The 20628-nt window shown below is 36.6% G+C and overlaps 1 protein-coding gene across 2 annotated transcripts in view; it reads right to left on the bottom strand.

Moving 5' to 3' along the window:
* The window catches only part of tnk2b (tyrosine kinase, non-receptor, 2b), a 250834-nt gene extending 230509 nt beyond the window's left edge, over window positions 1-20325 (bottom strand). For both annotated transcript variants that reach the window (XM_051921975.1, XM_051921985.1), the window contains exon 1: window positions 20107-20325. The gene's annotated coding sequence lies outside the window, so the exon portion shown is untranslated. The remainder of the gene's footprint in view (window positions 1-20106) is intronic.
* Between the last annotated feature and the right edge of the window lie 303 nt (window positions 20326-20628).

Below are 20628 nucleotides of genomic sequence, written 5' to 3'. Positions count from 1 at the left end.
TAATGACACTCTTTTGTTTTAATTCTCACCTTCGCTACTACCTCCAGGGGGTCCAGAGTGCATCCCATAACTGAGTCTGCTCTTTTAAATTAGCTTGTTGGTTCGATGGGCCTCTATTGAAGTGATGTTATCAGCCCAGCCCAGCACAACATAGCATAGAAAATTGCACTGGTCATCACAGAGTCAATGAAGATGTGAAGGACGTCATTTCCCATATTAAAAGAAAAAAGAGCCTACTCTGCCCTTTCTTGTATAGTTTCTCTCTGTTCCAAGTCCAGTCCAAATTGTTATTAATGTGGACCCAAGCCCCCACCCAAGTACTTGAAGTAGACCACATCAACATCCACCCCGTGAATAGTGTCCAGACATACAGGCACTTTGGTGCAGCGAAAGACAACAACCAGATCCTTGGTTTTGCTGATGTTAAGCTGAAAACCATTCTCTTTGCACCAAGAAACGAAGTTCTCCATGTGACTTCTATACTCTGACTCATCCCCTTTATCAATACACCCCATATGTGCAGAATGATCTGAGAATTTCTGCAAGTGACATAAACTGGTGTTATATTTATAGTCTGAGGTGAACAGAGTAAAGATAAAAGGAGACAGGACCATTCCTTGTGGTGCTCAAGTGTTGCTCACAAATATATCAGAAACACAGTCCTTAAGTCTCACAAACCGCAGTCTGCCTGATAGATAGTCCATTATTCCAGGGCACCAAAAGCTCATTCACCTGCATATTACTGAGTTTATTCCTTAACAGGGATGGCTGGATGGTAATGAAGGCACTGGAGAAGTAAAAAATAAATAAATAAATAAAACGTAATCCTCACAGTGCTGTCAGCTTTGTCCATGTCCATTTATCTTTAAAGAGAAGATGCATAGCAGTTTTTTTGTTCGGGTAAGAATTTCTGGGTGGTTGCTCCTTAAGAATTGTACTGTTAGTATTAGGATTTTTGTCCTAGAAACACCCATGACATGGTTTGCTCGATTTATATAAAGTATATGGACCACATGGCTAAGGGAACACTTTCAATGGGGTTGTACTAACAGTCATTCATTTTTTCCTACAGGCACATTGAAAATCAGGAGAGATAAACACTCATTATAGCATTTAAATCAGTTTTGATTTTTACAACAATCATTTATGTGCAAAATGAAATCATAAGGGCAATGGACCTCCTTGCAAAGATACTGTCATATGGGCTGTGGTTAGCATGAAACATACACATTTGTCTGGAGCTTAAGCTAATTAGCGACTATAAATTGATCGAGTATCTGTGGTGGAGTCCCATGTAACATTTCCCCATCTTGTGCCAAGTAGGTAATAGGTGCATACCTCAGCAGAAATGGATGTAAAGCACCACTGGACAGGGTGTTAGTTCATCACTGAGCAAAATTACATGCATATTTCCACATTCACTCATTCACTTAGAATCATCAATTAGGTAAAACATGCATGTCCTGGAAAGTGCAAAAAACTTGGAGTAATGTGAGAAAAAGTACATAACTAGGGCTAATCATTGTTTCACTATATCATGAGAAATGTATACATTGGATGAAAAATGGATGGATGATTTAAACTGGCATGTTTAAAAATACCAGTTTTATAGTACTTGAGGGAGATGCTACTTCCACAGTGACATCAAACCTTAACACCTTGAAGCTTTTCTTTCTAGAATGTCTTGTTAGAGAATTTGTTGTGAATTTACCCTACTCAGCACAGAGAACTGGCACTTATTCTTTTAGCATCAGGTGCAAGACAAAAGCCAACAACATTCCCATTTATGTTGCAACAATTTAGAATTAGCAATTCACCCAAAATATGTTATTTGGCGGTGGGGGCTCAATGGGTCACAATCAACGATCAAGAGCACAATCTGAACCCAAATTAAACCTGAACAAGTTCTGAACAAATGTAAACCTCACCTTTTAAAGGGTTGATGGGAAATAATGCGTGCCAAGATTATATTCTTAATATACTAATTTGTTTTGTTCTTTATTTATCACACTATAGGTTTTTTTTTTTTTACTGCTTTTAGTATGAAGATGCCAAGTTACATTCAGGCACCTGTGCATGCATGTGCTGATGGATGCTATACTTCTTATAATCAGTAGCAGGCCAAGAGCGACTGGAAGACTTGGAAGCCAATCACAAATAAATTGGTTATTTTATTTTTTTCTCCATCTCTTTCCATACCAACTGCAAATCTCAAATGCCACCAAGAAGCATTTTAGAAAAGAAAACAAAAATCTAATTGAAACAATATCAGTACCAGCTAAATGAAGAAATCTTTCGTGTTAATTCATGCTCAGAAATTATTGCACATGCTTGAAAATGTTTGCAAGTAAAGAAATCTGAAGTTACTACAGCTTTACTGTTTAGGTTATATTAATATATATATATATATACACTAGCAAAATACCCGCGCTTCGCAGCGTCGAAGAACTGCTTTAAAATTTTAAATAATAAACTGAGGGAAATTATACCAATAATTATTTGATAAGAATCTCTTTGTATACCATCTTGTTAGTTCGCCCCTCCGGTTGTAATATGACCAAGTTGTGCGCTGAGCTTACTCTTGAGCATGCAACGTATACTTGGCCATGTGAAAAGCAAATCAAGAACAGCAAGACCGCGCCAGCTGCGGAGCTCAGCTTGGAGCGAAATGAAGTGAATGAAATGAGGTGAATTGGAGGGGAGATGATCACGTGACTCCAACACCCGCCTTAACTCTCCATCCCTCCACAAACACAGTCTCTCGGATCCCAACTCTCCTTTATATATATATAGATAAATAGCAAAATACCCACGCTTCGCAGCGGAGAAGTAGTGTGTTAAAGAGGTTATGAAAAAAAAAAGGAAACATTTTAAAAATAACGTAACATGATTGTCAATGTAATTGTGTTGTCATTGTTATGAGTGTTGCTGTCTTTTATATATATAATATACACACACACACATATAAACATATATATACATATATCTATACTAATTAATAAAAGGCAAAGCCCTCACTGACTCACTGACTGACTGACTGACTGACTGACTGACTCACTCATCACTAATTGTCCAACTTCCCGTGTAGGTGGAAGGCTAAAATTTGGCAGGCTGATTCCTTATAGCTTACTTACAACAGTTAGGCAGGTTTCATTTTGAAATTCAACGCGTAATGGTCATAACTGGAACCTCTTTTTTGACAATATACTGTAATGGACGGCAGCTTGATGGCCGTGGGAGGCGGAGTTGAGTGTCACGTCATCACACCTCCCACGTAATCACGTGAAAAGACTGTGAATGCAGTAGGGAGAAATGAAGTAAGAGCCGCAAACAGCGAAGAACAAAAAATTCATTAAACAATTGAGAAGGGAGCGAGTGAAGCATACAAGCATCTTCATAAGGGAAACAAAGCACCGTGTAAAACGTAAGTTTAAATTAAGTTTATTGAAACGCTCCCGTTAAGGATTGCAATAACATATTCGGGAGATAAAAGAACGCAGTAGGGAGAAATGAAGGAAGAGCCGCAAACAGCGAAGAGCAAAAAATTCATTAAACAATTGAAAAGGGAGCGAGTGAAGCATACAAGCATGTTCATAAGGGAAACAAAGCACGGTGTAAAACGTAAGTTTAAATTAAGTTTATAGAAACGCTCCCGCTGCGGATTGCAATAACATATTCGCGAGATAAAAGTTTAATGAGAAGACACGAGGTATAAACGAACCACACGCCGTGACGCAACGTTAGGGGCAACAGTTTCAACCATTCTATGATCTGCTTCTCTCAACTGAAAGACGGCACATGGCGGATGTTAGCCGACTTGCTGACCGCAACGTTAGGGGCTTCAACTCTGGCGCTGACGATAGAGATTCGATTCACGAGAGGGGATGCAGTGAGTGTGTATGCCTGATGAGCCCAGAATTAAGGAGAAACACGTGTCGCATACTCTTTGCATTATTTGAAAGTAAACTATTAAAACCATTCTATGATCAGCTTCTGGGAACAGAAAGAGGGCACGTGGCAGATGTAAGGCGACATCCTGACCAACCACAAGCGTAACCTGGCAGGTAACCACCCATACAGTCAGATTGTGATTCAGAAAACGAATGCCATGAATGTAATTACCACGATCTACATACTGTCAAATAAACGAAACACACGCCGTAGCGCGACAGCTGTGAAAAGCGAGGTTCACAAAAAAACAGATCCTTAACAAATTGTTATTGGTATATTTTCGATCCGTTTAAAAAGGTTTTCTTTTCTTCTTTAAAAATTAAAAGCAGTACTTCGCCGCAACGAAGCGCGAGAATTTGGCTATATATATCTGCTTCTCGCAATTAAAAGAGGGCACGTGGCGGATTTTAGACGACTTCATGACCAAACATAAGTGTTACCTGCCAGGTAGGGTTACCACTTTTAATACAAAAAAATAAGGGACGCATACTGCAGCGGGTGCCACATCTCAGTGCCAACAGTTTGCAGACTCTACTTAAAAGACCCGCCCCTCCTCACTGGACAGTTAAAAAGACCAATCAAACTAACGATGACATCAAGTATTACCCAATCAAAAGTAGGAAAGGAGGCATCTTTATAAAATGCGTGTGGGATGATTTGCATGAGACGCTGCTTTAAAAAAATGATAAAAAAAATACGGGACAAATCCCGTCCCGTATTGATTCAAAACGGGACGCGCAATTTCATTCTCAAATGCGGCACGATTCCGTATTTTAAAGGACGGGTGGCAACCCTACAGTACAAGGTAACCACCCATACAATCAGATTGTGATTCAGACTAGGAATGCAATGAATGTAATTACCCCGATCTACATACAAGGCGAAAGTCTTGCAACATTCAAAGATGATGGTTTGGGATAAGTACACCATACAACATAAAAGAGCTTATGAAGCCTTGAACCGAAAAAAAGCAAGATCTCAGAGATCGTAAAAAAAAAAAATAGGAGGTAATGTCGTTTTACTCGCTGTAGATTTTAGTCAAACATTACCAGTTATTCCACGAGGGAGACCAGCAGATGAACTCAACGCGTGTTTAAAATCCATGCTTCTCCCACGCTCGGTTATATGTCGCGTGTTCTCGGGTAGGTACACCAAAAAATGTATACATTTAACCATGTAATGGGCAAACAAAAAATGAGGTATACCCGAAGGCACTGCACTAGTACTTAATGTAACTTTACTTCTTAAATGTTAATGTTTTACTGTTTAATAATTTATACGCTTCTTATATGTTGTTCAAATTCTTTTATCAAAATACCAGTGACAGCGCAATGCACGATAACATGGAGTGAAAACACCATACGCATCCGCCCACGGCCGCCCTGGTGTGCGCAGATAGGAGTTGATTCTACAATAAAATAAAATAAAGATAAAAAGAGTAATACAATCATCACCCATAAAGCGGATAGTAGACGTGACGTACTATATGTGTACCAGATTTCAAGTCAATAGGTGAAACGGTTTGCGAGCTACAGGTGATTTAAAATCCTGGACAGACAAACAAATAGCCACGGTGGCAAATTACAGAAGATGATTTTACTGTTTAATAATTTATATTTATATGAAATGTGCTTCTTATATATTACTTCATATTCTCATATGATAATGATGCTAATGTTGTTTATATTGATTTCTATGTTATTGAAACTGCATGTATGTGTGTATATGTATGTATATATATATATATATATATATATATATATATATATACTAGCAAAATACCCGCGATTCGCAGCGGAGAAGTAGTGTTTTAAAGAGGTTATGAAAAAAAAGGAAACATTTTAAAAATAACATAACATGATTGTCAATGTAATTGTGTTGTGATTGTTATAAGTGTTGCTGTCTTATATATATATATATATATATATATATATATATATAAATAATATACACACATACATAAACATATATCTACATATACATATATATGCATATCTACATATACACATCTATACTAATAAAAGGCAAAGCCCTCACTGACTGACTGACTGACTGACTGACTCACTCACTGACTGACTGACTCACTCATCACTAATTCTCCAACTTCCCGTGTAGGTGGAAGGCTGAAATTTGGTAGGCTTATTCCTTACAGCTTACTTACAAAAGTTAGGCAGGTTTCATTTCGAAATTCTACGCGTAATGGTCATAACTGGAACATATTTTTTTTGTCCATATACTGTAATGGAGGAGGCGGAGTCACGTATCGCGTCATCACGCCTCCTACCTAATCACGTGACCTAAAAAACAAGGAAGAGATTTACAGCACGAGTCAAACGCAGGAACGAAGGTAAATGACGTTAATTTTTCACTGTCTTTTAATACTGTGTAAGCATACATATTAACACGTGCAATTAAACGTGTGCATTTACGGGGTGATTTCTCAGGCTTAAAAGCTCGCCTTTTACTAAAAAGGTAAATGCAAAACTATTTTCAATCATTCTATGATCTGCTTCTCACAACTGAAGGCACCGTGGCTGATGTTACGTCACTTGCTGTCCGACCATAAGCTTTACCTGGTAGGTAGCCGGACACTCACTTCACTCCCTTTCGGGAATCGAACCTCTGAGGTTTTCTTTTGTTCTTAATTAAAATTTAAAACCAATACTTCATCGCTGCTAAGCCCCTGTAGCGCTGACGTCTGAGGTTCGATTACCGTAAGCAAGTGCAGTGAGTGTGTAATTACATTCACGGCATTCGTAGTCTGATTCACAATCTGATTGTAACGGTGGTTACTTCCAGGTAACGCTTACACTTGGCCACCAAGTCAGCTCGAAGTGATCACTCGAGTAAAGGCAGCTTCACAAAAAACTGATCCTTAACAAACTGTTATTTGTATATTTTCCCTCAATTTAAAAACGTTTTATTTTCTTCTTAATAAAAATTTAAAAGCGGTACTTCGCCGGTGCGAAGCGCGTGGATTTGACCGACTGACACATACAGACATATTCATGAGTGCAGGTACTTCGGAAAGAAAGCACCGCGTAAACCTAAAGTTTAAATTAACTTCATAGACCTACAAAAGGTTGCCATTCATTTGAGGCAAGATTGCTTTTCTTCTGTACAACTATACGTTGCATTCTCAAAAGAGTGTGCTTCCACGGCTTCGGATATATATATATATATATATATATATATATATATATATATATATATATATATATATATATATGTATGTCTATATATAAATATGTAAGCTTATAAGTGCTGCCTTACTTCTCTTTAAGAAAGGAAGATGTAATGATACTTGATTTAAACGATTCCATGTCCTCCTGGGTTTGCGTAGCTATATGGTTACATAACCTCTTTAACACACTACTTCTCCGCTGCAAACCGTGGGTATTTTGCTATATATATATATATATATATATATATATATGTGTCTGTATGTGTATATACAGTATATATATATATATATATATATATATATATATATATATATATATATATATATATATATATATGTGTGTATGTATGTATGTGTGTATATGTATGTGTATATATATGTTGATATATGTATATATATGTGGATGTCTATATGTATATATATATATATATATATATATATATGTATATATGTAGATATGTGTATATGTAGATATGTATATAAGTATATATGTTTATGTATATATATGTTTACATAACCTCTTTAACACACTACTTCTCCGCTGCGAAGCGCGGGTATTTTGCTAGTATATATATATATTTGCAAACTGTTTCTTCTTCATTGAGGTTTTGTCTTGGAGAGCTTTTTTCATTTCATTGAAAATTAAAGCAGCAGCTGCCAAATTATGTAGCTTTCTTATTCATTTTTCAACATTGTGTAAAATAAATTTATAAAGTAACATAAAAGGTTTAAATACTGGTTATCCTTTTACACTAAAATATTACTAAAGAGATACAAAAAAAGTAAAATGCATATGTTCTTTTTCTTTAAGGACATTAAATATTACTGAAGAAAGAAAAAAAAAACTAAAACAGCCAAATGGGGCTATGCATACAAACTTAAAAGGTTTAAATAAAACAGAAATATACACTTTTATTTTTACTTGCTTAAGTTGTGGATGGTGTATTCTGTAGCAAAGCCCTAACTTTTTTCGTGAAAGCCCGTTTCAGTCAATAAGTCTTAAAAACAGGTGTAAAGATATTGACAATAAGCTACGCAAACCCACCAAGACATGGAATCGTTTAATTCAAGTATCATTACATCTTCCTTTCTTAAAGAGAAGTAAGGCAGTACTTATAAGCTTACATATATATATATATATATGATATAGATATATATGTATCTATATCTCTCTCTCTCTGTATATTATATATATATATATATATATATATATATATATATATATATATCCCCGCGAAGTACTGCTTTTAAATTTTTATGAAGAAGAAAAGCTTTTTAAATCGAAGGAAAATATCCCAATAGCAATTTGTTAAGGATCTGTTTTTTGTGAAGCAGCCTTAACACAGCTTTTCCGCTGTTTTATAAACGAACGCCATATAAGGTCTTCCTTTTTCCTTGCTTCGCCAAGGAAAGAGTCTTTTTATTAAATCGAAGGGTTCTTCGCTTTTTTTTTTGTTTGTTTATTACGATTGTTATAGTTCTGTTTGTATACGACGTTGTCAGTTCAGCACTCCGGTTGTAATATGACCAAGCCGTGCAAGCTTACTGTTAAGAATGCAACGTATAGTTGTACATGAGAAAAGCAATCTTGCCTCAAATCAATGGCAAACTTTGTAGGTCTATGAACTTAATTTAAAGTTTAGGTTTACACGGTGCTTTCTTTCCGAAGTACCTGCACTCATGAATATGTCTGTATGCGTCAGTCGCTCAATCCCCGCGCTTCGCACCGGCGAAGTACTGCTTTTAAATTTTTTATTAAGAAGAAAAGAAAACCTTTTAAAATTGAGGGAAAATATACCAATAACAGTTTGTTAAGGATCTGTTTTTTTGTGAAGCTGCGTTCACTCGAGTGATCACTTCGAGATGACTTGCTGGCTAACCATAAGCGTTACCTGGTAGGTAACCACCCATACAATCAGATTGTGAATCAGACTACAAATGCCGTGAATGTAATTACCCCGATCTACATGCTGTCAAATAAACGAACCACTCGCCGTGGCGCAATTTTAGGGGCTTAGCCTCTAGCGCTGACGTCCGAGGTTCGATTCCCGTAAGGGAGTGAAGTGAGCACTTTGCACCGGCGAAGTACCGCTTTTAAATTTTTATTAAGAAGAAAAGAAAACCTTTTTAAATTAAGTCTTAAAAAGAGCTGTAAAGATATTGACAATAAGCTACGCAAACCCACCAAGACATGCAATCGTTTAAATCAAAGCGCGAGTCGAAAAACACCATCCCATAATATTAGTTAACGATTAACACATTTCTATATGTATTGTAAGCATACAATACAACTGATAATATGTTGCGCTTATTTATCTGGTGTACTGACATTTTTGCGCGTTTAACGGCTGAAATCTAACGTGGTTTGTGCCCTTCAGAATGAAAAGAGTTTGCATTTACCTTTTTAATAAAAGGCGAGCTTTTAAGCCTGAGAAATCACCCCGTAAATGCACACGTTTAATTGCACATGTGTTAATATGTATGCTTACACAGTATTAAAAGACACTCAAAAAATTAACGTCATTTACCTTCGTTCCCCGCGTTTGACTTGTGCTGTAAATCTCTTCCTCGTTTTCAGTTCACGTGATTACGTAGGAGGCGTAATACGTGATGACGCGATCCGTGACTCCGCCTCCTCCATTAGAGTATATGGACAAAAAACAGGTTCCAGTTATGACCATTACACGTAGAATTTCGAAATGAAACCTGCCTAACTTTTGTAAGTAAGCTGTAAGGAATGAGCCTGCCAAATTTCAGCCTTCTACCTACACGGAAGTTGGAGAATTAGTGCTGAATGAGTCAGTCAAACAGGTTCCCAGTTATGACCATTACGCGTAGAATTTCGAAATAAAACCTACCTAACTTTTGTAAGTAAGCTGTAAGGAATGAGCCTGCCAAATTTCAGACTTCTACCTACACGGGAAGTTGGAGAATTAGTGATGAGTGAGTCAGTCAGTCAGTCAGTCAGTCAGTGAGGGCTTTGCCTTTTATTAGCATACTAGCAAAATACCCGCGCTTCGCAGCGGAGAAGTAGTGTGTTAAAGAGGTTATGAAAAAGTAAAGGAAACATTTTAAAAATAACGTAACATGATTGTCAATGTAATTTTGTTGTCATTGTTATGAGTGTTGCTGTCATATATATATACATATACACATATACACACACATATACACACATATACAGATATATTATATATACATATACACATATATTTATATATATATATATATATATATATATATACACACATACATACATACATATACACACATAGATGCACTTACAATAACATAGAAATCAATATAAACAACATTAACATCATTATCATATGAGAATATGAAGTAATATATAAGAAGCACATTTCATATAAATATAAATTATTAAACAGTAAAATCTTCTTCTATAATTTGCTACCATGGCTTTTCGTTGGTCTGTCCATGATTTTAAATCACTTGTAGCTTGCAAACCGTTTCACGTATTGACTTGAAATGTGGTACACATATAGTACGTCACGTCTGCTATCCGCTTTATGGGTGATGAATGTATTACTCTGTTTGTTTATTTTATTTTAGAATCCACTCCTATCTGCGCACACCAGGGCGGCCGTGGGCAGATGCGTATGGTGTATTCACTCCATGTTATCGTGCATTGCGCTGTCACTGGTATTTTCATAAAAGAATTTGAACAATATATAAGAAGCGTATAAATTATTAAACAGTAAAACATTAACATTTAAGAAGTAAAGTTACATTGAGTACTACTGCAGTGCCTTCGGGTATACCTCATGTTTTCTTTGCCCATTACATGCTTAAATGTATACATTTTTTGGTGTACCTACCCGAAAACACGCGACATATAACCGACCGTGGGAGAAGCATGGATTTTAAACACGCGTTGAGTTCATCTGCTGGTCTCCCTCGTGGAATAACTGGTAATGTTTGAGTAAAATCTACAGCGAGTAAAACGACATTACCTCCTTTTTTTTTTTTTACGATCTCTGAGATCTTGCTTTTTTCGGTTCAAGGCTTCATAAGCTCTTTTATGTTCAATGTTGTACTTAATAAGTACTAATTATCCCAAACCATTATCTTGGAATGTTGCAAGACTTTCGCCTTGTATGTAGATCGGGGTAATTACATTCATTGCATTCCTAGTCTGAATCACAATCTGGATTGTATGGGTGGTTACCTGGCACTGTAGGGTTGCCACCCGTCCTTTAAAATACGGAATCGTGCCGCGTTTGAGAATGAAATTGCGTGTCCCGTTTTGAATCAATACTGGACGGGATTTATCCCGTATTTTTTGTATCATTTTTTTTTTAAAGCAGCGTCTCATGCAAATCATCCCACACGCATTTTATGAAGATGCCTCCTTTCCTACTTTTGATTGGGTAATACTTGATGTCATCGTTAGTTTGATTGGTGTTTTTAACTGTCCAGTGAGGAGGGCATGTCTTTTAAGTACAGTCTGCAAAGTGTTGGCACTGAGATGTTGCGTCAGCGCCATAGTTGAAGCCCCTAACGTTGCGGTCAGCAAGTCGGCTAACATCCGCCATGTGCCGTCTTTCATTTGCGAGAAGCAGATCATAGAATGGTTGAAACTGTTGCCCCTAACGTTGCGCCACGGCGTGTGCTTCGTTTATACCTCGTGTGTTCTCATTAAACTTTTATGTCGCGAATATGTTATTGCAATCCGCAGCGGGAGCGTTTCTATAAACTTAATTTAAAGTTACGTTTTACACCGTGCTTTGTTTCCCTTATGAACATGCTTGTATGCTTAACTCGCTCCGTTCTCAATTGTTTAATAAATTTTTGCTCTTCGCTGTTTGCGGCTGTTCCTCCCATTTCCCCCTACTTCGTTCTTTTATCTCGCGAATATGTTATTGCAATCCTTAACGGGAGCGTTTCAATAAACTGATTGAAAATAGTTTTGCATTTACCTTTTTAGTAAAAGGCGAGCTTTTAAGCCTGAGAAATCACCCCGTAAATGCACACGTTTAATTGGACATGTGTTAATATGTATGGTTACACAGTATTAAAAGACAGTGAACAACGTCAGTTACCTTTCTTCCCGCGTTTGATAAAAGGTGAGCTTTTAAGCCTCAGAAATCACCCCGTAAATGCACACGTTTAATTGCACATGTGTTAATATGTATGCTCACACAGTATTAAAAAGACAGTCAAAAATTAACGTCATTTACCTTCGTTCCCGCGTGTGACTCGTGCTGTAAATGTCTTCCTTGTTTTTAGTTCACGGGATTACGTAGGAGGCGTGATGACGCGATACGTGACTCCGCCTCCTCCATTACAGTGTATGGACAAAAAATATGTTCCAGTTATGACCATTACGCTTTGAATTTCGAAATGAACCCTGCCTAACTTTTGTAAGTAAGCTGTAAGGAATGAGCCTGCCAAATTTCAGCCTTCCACCTACACGGGAAGTTGGAGAATTAGTGATGAGTCAGTCAATCAGTCAGTCAGTCAGTGAGTGAGTCAGTCAGTGAGGGCTTTGCCTTTTATATTATAGATATATATATATATATATGTATAATACATATATATATATATGTATATATATGTATATATATATATGTATATGTATATATATATATATATGTATATATGTATATGTTGGTCAGGAAGTCGCCTTACATCCGCCACGTGCCCTCTTTCTGTTCCCAGAAGCTGATCATAGAATGGTTTTAATAGTTTACTTTCAAATAATGCAAAGAGTATGCGACACGTGTTTCTCCTTAATTCTGGGCTCATTAGGCATACACACTCACTGCATCCCCTCTCGAGAATCGAATATCGTCAGCGCCAGAGTTGAAGCCCCTAACATTGCGGTCAGCAAGTGGGCTAACATCCGCCATGTGCCGTCTTTCAGTTGCGAGAAGCAGATCAAAGAATGGTTGAAACTGTTGCCCTTAACGTTGTGCTACGGCGTGTGGTTCGTTTATACCTCGCGTCTTCTCATTAAACTTTTATCTCGCGAATATGTTATTGCAATCTGCAGCGGGAGCGTTTCTATAAACTTAAACTTACGTTTTACACCGTGCTTATTTTCCCTTATGAACATGCTTGTATGCTTCACTCGCTCCCTTCTCAATTGATTAATGAATTTTTTGTTCTTCGCTGTTTGCGGCTCCTCCTTCATTTGTCCCTACTGCGTTCACAGTCTTTTCACGTGATTACGTTGGAGGCGTGATGACGTGACACTCAACTCCTCCTCTCACGGCCATCGAGCTGCCGTCCATTACAGTATATTGTGAAAAAAGAGGTTCCAGTTATGACCATTACGCGTTGAATTTCGAAATGAAACCTGCCTAACTTTTTTTTTTTTTTTTTTTTTTTATATTTTTATTTTATTAATTTTCATTGTAATCATTCCATACAAACAGATCAATTTATAACCCAACAAATTTGAAAACAAATCAAACCCACCCCTGAGAAGGAGAGCTTAGCTAAAGGAAAATTTCTTTAAGCTTTTTAATAAGGCAACATTAGACAAAAGAAAGGGAGAAGTAAATATCTATATAAATAAGAGATGGAGAAGGGAGTTAAATGCAATAATAGTTATTTCTCTTATTCTAAAATAATATTGATTAAATCCTGCCATGTTTTGAAAAAATTTTGTACAGATCCTCTAACTGAAAATTTGATTTTTTCCAATTTCAAATAATATAAAACATCGGTTTCCCACTGACTTATAAGAGGAGAATTAGGATTCTTCCAATTTAACAAAATAAGTCTGCGTGCCAAGAGTGTAGTGAATGCAATCACAGTTTGCTTGTCCTTCTCCAATTCCAGTCCATCTGGAAGGACACCAAACACAGCTGTTAGTGGGTTAGGAGGGATTGTGATACTAAAGCTGTCTGAGAGGCACTTAAAAATTTTTGTCCAAAATGATGTTAGTTTGGTGCAGGCCCAGAACATGTGACCCAGTGAGGCAGGAGCTTGGTTGCAGCGCTCGCAGGTTGGATCCTGGCCTGGAAACATTTTGGACAGTTTTAAGCGAGACAGATGAGCTCGATATATAATTTTTAGTTGAATAATTCTATGCTTTGCACATATAGAACTCGAGTGAATTCTCTGCTTTGCTACCTTCCACTCCTTTTCTGATATATTGATTAAGAGATCTTCTTCCCAATGTCCTCTTGGATCTTTGAAAGGTAGGGACTCTAATAAGATTTTATATATTGCGGAAATAGTGTTTGTTTCCTCGGAATTGAGCAGTATTTTCTCCAGCATTGTGGAGGGTGCAAGGTGGGGGAATTCGGGCAATTTCTGTTTAACAAAATTTCTAATTTGAAGATAGTAAAACAAATGTGTAGCTGGGAGGTTAAATTTTTGAACGTAATTGTTCAAAAGATGTAAATATGTTGTCTATATAAAGATCTCTGAGCATTTTAATCCCAAAACTTTTTCAGGTATTAAAAACTGGATATACTTGCGAAGGTTGAAAGAGGTGGTTCCCTTGCAGAGGTGCCACTGATAAAAGATTTTCCATCTTAAAATGCTTCCTAATTTGGTTCCATATTCTGAGTGAGTAAAGCACAATTGGGTTATTAGAAACCTGCCTAACATTTGTAAGTAAGCTGTAAGGAATGAGCCTGCCAAATTTCAGCCTTCCACCTACACGGGAAGTTGGACAATTAGTGATGAGTGAGTCAGTCAGTCAGTGAGTGAGTGAATCAGTCAGTGAGGGCTTTGCCTTTTATTATTATATATATATATATATATATATATATATATACACACACATATACACATATATATACATATACATACATATACATATACATATATATGTATATATATGTGTATATGTGTGTGTGTATAATATATTATATATATATACACATATATCACATATATACACACATATATATACATTATAATATATACACATATATACAATACATATATATATACACACATATATATACATATACATATATACACACATATATATCATATACATATATACACACATATATATTACATATATACACATATATACATATACATTATATACACATATATATACCATATATATATACCATATATATACATATATTATATACACATATATATACATATACTATATACATATATATAACATATACACATATACACATATACATACATACACATATATATACACATATACATACATAATATACATATACATACATATATATATCATATATATATATATACACATATATATACATATACATATATATACACATATATATACATATACATATATATACACATATATATACATTACATATATATACACATATATATACATATACATATATATACACATATAATATACATATACATACATATATATATACATATACACATATACATATACACATATACATACATATACATATATATACACATATACATATATTATACACATATATATACACATAGACATATTATATATACATACATATACATATATATATACATATAGATACATACATATACATACATACATACATACATATACATACATATACATATCTACATATATATATATCAAAATACCCGCGCTTCGCAGCAGCGAAGTACTGCTTAAAAATTTTTATTAAAAAGAAAAGTAAACCTTTTTAAACCGAGGGAAAATGTATCAATAAATATTTGTTAAGGATCTCTTTGTATAGCACGTTGTCAGTATGCCCCTCTGCTTGTAATATGACCAAGCTGTGTGGTAGCTTACTGTTGAGCATGCAACGTACAGTTGGCCATGTGAGAAGCAGTCCTGCCTCAAATCAATGCCAACCTTTGTAGGGTCTGTCCCTGAGACTTGTTAATTGTCATTGCTAAGCAGAGCCTTAGTGGAAACTGTAAGCGTTTGAATTGAAATGGGAGATCAGAGGGTATAACGGGGATACGAGGAATAAAAACTCTCTCCCCTGAGCCACCGCCAGTAAAATAGTTGCCTCAATGAGGTTGTTTTGCAGACACGTGACCTGAAGTCTGGTGCCGTCACAAAGTTTCAGTGGCTGTACGCAAATCCACAATCAGTGTCATATTCTGTTCGTACCTTATCAATTGTGTTATTTGTTTTTTGAACAGGTCTGATTCATCGAAGTGATCACTCCTGCTGCGTTCAGTCACTTCACGTGATGCGCTCTCTTGTGTGATGTTGCGATGTCCACGGGTTTATTAAATGTTAGCTAAGACCCGGCAGTTAAAAGTGTCTTCTCATTAAACTTGTATCTCGCGAATGTGAAATTGCAAACGGCAGCAGGTCAGTTCACGTGCTTACGTGGGAGGAGTGATGACGCGATATATTTTGATATATATCAAAATACCCGCGCTTCGCAGCGTCGAAGTACTGCTTTAATATTTTTATTAAGAAGAAAAGTAAACCTTTTTAAACTGAGGGAAAATGAATCAATAATTATTTGTTAAGGATCTCTTTGTATATCACGGTGTCAGTTCGCACCTCTGGTTGTAATATGACCAAGCTGTGTGCTGAGCTTACTCTTGAGCATGCAACGTACAGTTTGCTAAGTGAAAATCAGTCTTGCCTCAAATCAATGCCAACCTTTTGTAGGGGTCTGTCCCTGAGACTTATTAATTGTCATTGCGAAGCAGAGCCTTTCTGGAAATTGGAGGCGTTTGAATTGAAATGGGAGATCAGAAGGTGTAACGGGGATGCGAGGAATAAAAACTCTCTCCCATGAGCCACCGCCAGTAAAAATAGTTGCCTCAATGACATTCTTTTGCAGACACGTGACCTGAAGTCTCGTGCCGTCACAAAGTTTCAGTGGCTGTACGCAAATCCACAATCGGTTTCATATTGTTTTCGTACCTTATCAATTGTGTAATGTGTTTTTTGAACAGGTTTGATTCATCGAAGTGATCACTCCTGCTGCGTTCAGTCACTTCACGTGAGCCGCTGTCTTGTGTGATGTTGCGATGTCCACGGGTTTATTTAATGACCCGGCAGTTAAAAGTTTCTCGCTACAGCAATTTTAATTCTATTACAAAGTGATCCAAACTGTCGTTTATACCTCGTGTCTTCTCATTAAACTTGTATCTCGCGAATATGGCATTGCAAACGGCAGCGGGTCAGTTCACGTGCTTACGTGGGAGGCGTGATGACGCAATATATTTTGATATATATCAAAATACCCGCGCTTCGCAGCGGCGAAGTACTGCTTTAAAAATTTTATTAAGAAGAAAAGTAAACCTTTTTAAACTGAGGAAAATGAACCGGTTGTAATATGACCAAGCTGTGTGCTGAGTTTACTCTTGAGCATGAAATCTAACGTGGTTTGTGCCCTTCAGAATGAAAACAGTTTGCATTTACCTCTTTAATAAAAGGCGGGCTTTTAAGCCTGAGAAATCACCCCGTAAATGCACACGTTTAATTGCATATATGTTAATATGTTTGCTTACACAGTATTAAAAGACACTCAAAAATTAACGTCATTTACCTTCGTTCCCGCGTTTTGACTCGTGCTGTAAATCTCTTCCTTGTTTTTTAGTTCACGTGATTACATAGGAGGCGTGATGATGCTATACGTGACTCCGCCTCCTCCATTAGAGTATATGGACAAAAAAACAGGTTCCAGTTTATGACCATTACACGTAGAATTTCGAAATGAAACCAGCCAAATGTTTGTAAGTAAGCTGTAAGGAATAAGCCTGCCAAATTTCAGCCTTCTACCTACACGGGAAGTTGGAGAGTTAGTGATGAGTCAGTCAGTGAGTGCTTTGCCTTTTATTAGTATAGATAATTTAACAGGCAACACTTTTGGCAAGTCATGGAGCAAAACACCGAAGCAACTTTTGAAAGGCCAGCTCATGTATTTTACAGATTTCCAAATGTACCGTGTATTCTTATGAATAAATCCTATCTGTGACATATTCAATAATAACATTAAAAATGTCTCTGAAAGATTTTGTTTAAAGAAAGGACAAAAAGTATGCATCAGAAGCATTCCCTTTGGTGCATTTTAATCAAAGAGGAGTATGAGACAAATAGCCAATGCTTAGGAAACTGTGATAAAAGGACTGTGAAATTTCTTCAGTAGAACCACTAGATCTGGACCTTGAGGGTTTGTAAGCAAGTTCATTGTCACACTATAGGCATTTAAATCTTTCTCTAAACCATAATTGTACTGAAGCATTAGATATACTCCAATTCCTAGTTATTGAACCAATGCAAACTCTTAAACACTACTCTACACTAACTGAAAGTTTACTAACTATGAGTTTCATCAAATAAAATCAATTTTTATTACAGACTACATAGAAGTGGAAAAAAATGATGACTAGGCTCTGGGAAGTTGTTTCTCATCTAAAAGACTCACTGTGCATTGTTTAAAGATTAGTTTTGTTACCAAATCAAAAATGGCTCTGACAAAACTGTAGCAAAAAGCTACACCAGACCATGGCATAATTTAAACACATGATTGAATAATAGTTAAACAGTTATCTTCCACCTCTTTAACATTATAAAAATACCTATAATGACATTTTAATTATTATTATACAGTAATCCCTCGCTATATCGCGCTTCGCCTTTCGCGGCTTCACTCCATCGCGGATTTTATATGTAAGCATATTTAAATATATATCGCGGATTTTTCGCTGCGTTGCGGGTTTCTGCGGACAATGGGTCTTTTAAATTTCTGGTACATGCTTCCTCATTTGGTTTGCCCAGTTGATTTTCATACAAGGGACGCTATTGGGCAGATGGCTGAGAAGCTACCCAGCTTACATTTTCTCTTTCTCTTGCGCTGACTTTCTCTGATCCTGACGTGGGGGATTGAGCAGGGGGGCTGTTCCCACACCTAGACGATACGGACCCTAGTCTAAAAATGCTGAAAGATTATCTTCACGTTGCTATCATTTGTGCAGCTGCTTCCTGAAACGACATGCTGCACCCGTGCTTCGCATACTTAAAAGCTCGAAGGGCACGTATTGATTTTTGCTTGCTTGTTTTTCTCTGTCTCTCTCTCTCTTTCTGTGCTCTTGACGGAGGGGGGTGTGAGCTGCCGCCTTCAACAGCTTTGTGCCGCGGGTGCTTCGCATACTTAAAAGCCAAACAGCCCTACTGATTTTCCTCTGCCTTTATGAAAGTCTCTGCTCCTGACTCCTTTGAAGAGGAAGATATGTTTGCATTCTTTTAATTGTGAGATGGAACTGGCATCTCTGTCTTGTCATGGAGCACAGTTTTAAACTTTTGAAAAAGAGACAAAATGTTTGTTTGCAGTGTTTGAATAAAGCTCCTGTCTCTCTACAACCTCCTGTGTTTCTGCGCAAATCTGTGACCCAAGCATGACAATATAAAAAATAACCATATAAACATATGGTTTCTACTTTGCGGATTTTCTTATTTCACGGGTGGCTCTGGAACGCAACCCCCACGATGGAGGAGGGATTACTGTACATATTATTTATATTTGCGGCATGCTCCAAAATAATGATTTTACAATTTCTCAATACCTTAGCATTTGACCTGCACCACAGTCTAGTTTGCATTTGGTGATGGCATAGTTCCTATGGTACCACAGGGTTTAATAATAATAATAATAATAATTCCCATCATGAAAAGTATCAAGGTAACTTTACTCAGTTCCCCAATGATTTGTAATGGCATTAGAAAGCACATTTAAGCAAGAAATCAAGAAAATTCGGATACAAAATGTGTTCAAGGAGACCCATTAAACTTTAGAAAGTATCTATACTTAGGAATCTACAGGTAACATCTATATAAAAAAAGAGTAACCTGCAAGCAGCACTGTATGTGCTATTATACCATTTCTCACAGACAAATTTAATGTGAAATTAAATCACAGATTTCAACACTAACTATTTCAACTAACATTTCATAGCTGCTTAAGTAAATGATTAGAATTACACATTTCATACTTCTCTGGTAGAGCATATCTTCCAAACACATACATGAAAAATGGCAAATCACTCACCAAAAAGTTTCCTTTATGACAGTATCAGTCTAGTCAGGTCCAGACCAAAACGTTACTCCGGTTTCAGTTTGATCTTGCATTTGCACTTCATGGAAAAAATAAAACCTCAGTCCTTTATCACATGCTTATTTAACATTTTTCCTCATCCTCCACCTCATTATTCAGGAAATTAGTATCTGCAATACCAGTCTATATAGACTTCTTCAGTATTATACAGTGGATCTGGAAGAAAATTAAGATACAGTAATAATCAGGGTATACAGAAAAAAAGCAACACAATATTTTATTTGGTTGAACAATACAGGTTAAAAAAAAATTAAGTATATTTGTGATACTGCAGCCTTAACCATAAAAACCTTTACTGAATTTGCATTGTATAGTACTGTGCTAAGAAGTTACTCAATAAGCCTGGAAAAGGCTGTAACAGGTAAACAGTAGCTCCGGAAGGAAAGCCAACCCAACCTAACAGATTTGTTTGGAGTTGGACTATAAAAGAAAACCAGCATCACCACAAAAGTCAAA

The sequence above is a fragment of the Erpetoichthys calabaricus genome, chromosome 2 (genome assembly GCF_900747795.2).
Source record: "Erpetoichthys calabaricus chromosome 2, fErpCal1.3, whole genome shotgun sequence".
NCBI classification, from domain to species: Eukaryota; Metazoa; Chordata; class Cladistia; order Polypteriformes; family Polypteridae; genus Erpetoichthys; species Erpetoichthys calabaricus.
The sequence above is the reverse complement of the archived record's forward strand: the minus strand, read 5'-3'. Positions and strand labels throughout refer to the sequence as shown.